The sequence below is a fragment of the Mus pahari genome, chromosome 4 (assembly GCF_900095145.1).
Source record: "Mus pahari chromosome 4, PAHARI_EIJ_v1.1, whole genome shotgun sequence".
Classification (NCBI taxonomy): domain Eukaryota; kingdom Metazoa; phylum Chordata; class Mammalia; order Rodentia; family Muridae; genus Mus; species Mus pahari.
In genome coordinates, this window is record NC_034593.1 from 91,875,454 (window position 1) to 91,877,019 (window position 1,566).

Genomic DNA, 1,566 nt, shown 5'->3' on the forward strand with positions numbered 1-1,566 from the left:
GGAAAAGATTAGTGAACAACTTCGAGACTCAGAAAGAACACAGCAGTTTAGTGAAAACGTCAGCTTCAGCATTTCCTGGCTTACCCAGAAAAAAACAAACGTTTTTCAGACACAACAGCAAAATAAAAACATCATTAATAGATAGCAATGGGCATAGTAGAGGGCTCAGTGGTTAAGAGTATATCCTGCTCGTGGGAAGGACTAGAGTCTAGTTTCCGGCACTCATGCTGGGTGGATCACAAGCACCACCACCTCGAACTCAGCTCCGAAGCACCTGATGCTTCTGTCAGACACCCGCACTCCCACGCACGTTCCCCACCACATAATTAAAATACTGAGAGCAATAAAAAGTAATAAATGACACCCGGGCAAAAATTCTAAAAGTAAAGAAGAAGCAGAGTGGACATTCAAACACGTGGCTGAGGCATACGAGATATTATCGGATGCTAGAAAGTGGGACATCTGTGACAAATACAGCAAAGGATTAAATGGCAGTGGAGGAGGAGGAGGTGGAAGTCATTTTGACAGTCCGTTTGAGTTTGGCTTCACATTCCAGAGCCCAGATGATGTCTTCAGGGAATTTTTTGGTGGAGGGGACCCATTTTCATTTGAGTACCATTTCCTTTGAAGATCCATTCATGTTTTTTGGAAATGGAAGGGGTCCCTGAGGTGCCGCTCCTTCTTTTGGAGGTGGATTTCCTGCTTTTGATACAGGCTTTACTCCATTTGGGTCACTAAGTCATGGGGATCTTACTTCATTCTCTTCAGCGTCATTTGGCGGCAGTGGAATGGGAAACTTCAAATCAATATCAACTTCAACTAAGATAGTTAATGGCAAAAAATCACGATGAAGAGAATTGTGGAGAATGGTCAAGAAAGAGTAGAAGTTGAAGACAGTGTTAAAGTCCTCGATGATAAATGGTAAGGAGCACTTGCTACGCTTGAATAACAAGTAATTCAATACACATATTTAACAGAAATGTTAAACCTTAGCAAGCACCATTTGAGAAACAACAGGAACTTTTCTTTTGAAGATTTCAAACAAACTCGACTTTCTATATAACTGTACCGAATCCAAAGTATTTATAAAACAGCTCATCAGAGCCTCTATTTGTCATAGACTTTTGAGTGTGTTGTTGGGACCACAAAATAGGATTTTTTTTTTCTTTAAAATGGTTGTAGTGTCTGTATGCACCTTGCTTTAAGCCACATGTAACTGAGGTGAGCCCTGTGCCTCTGGAGTAGTGCCAGGGCGAGATTGTCTTTAACCCCAGTATGGGCTTCCCGTTGTGGTGAAGTGTGAGTGAGTCAGCCTGCAGTGAGGTTAACATTGCCAGATGAATCTTCTGAAGAAATATCAATTTTATTTTCAGTATTTAGTGATGAAGCCATCACTCCCTCAATGGTAATATTTCCGGTTTGGTGTATACTAAGGATGTTTTCTAGCTGTGCATGGATGCTGGCAACCTCGTCAGTCTGTCTACTGGTTAAATATGTAATGGTAAACTTGGGTTTTAAAAAAGCTAGTAATTTGGACTTTTGTCATTTGCTTTGAATAAAGAAAAG

The 1,566-nt window shown here is 40.9% G+C and overlaps 1 pseudogene across 1 annotated transcript; it reads left to right on the plus strand.

Annotated features, from left to right (window-relative positions):
• The first annotated feature begins 361 nt into the window (after positions 1-361).
• LOC110320852 lies at positions 362-956 on the plus strand (annotated as a pseudogene). The gene has a single exon (XR_002380481.1). The product of XR_002380481.1 is annotated as a dnaJ homolog subfamily B member 6-like (transcript).
• The last annotated feature ends 610 nt before the right edge of the window (positions 957-1,566 follow it).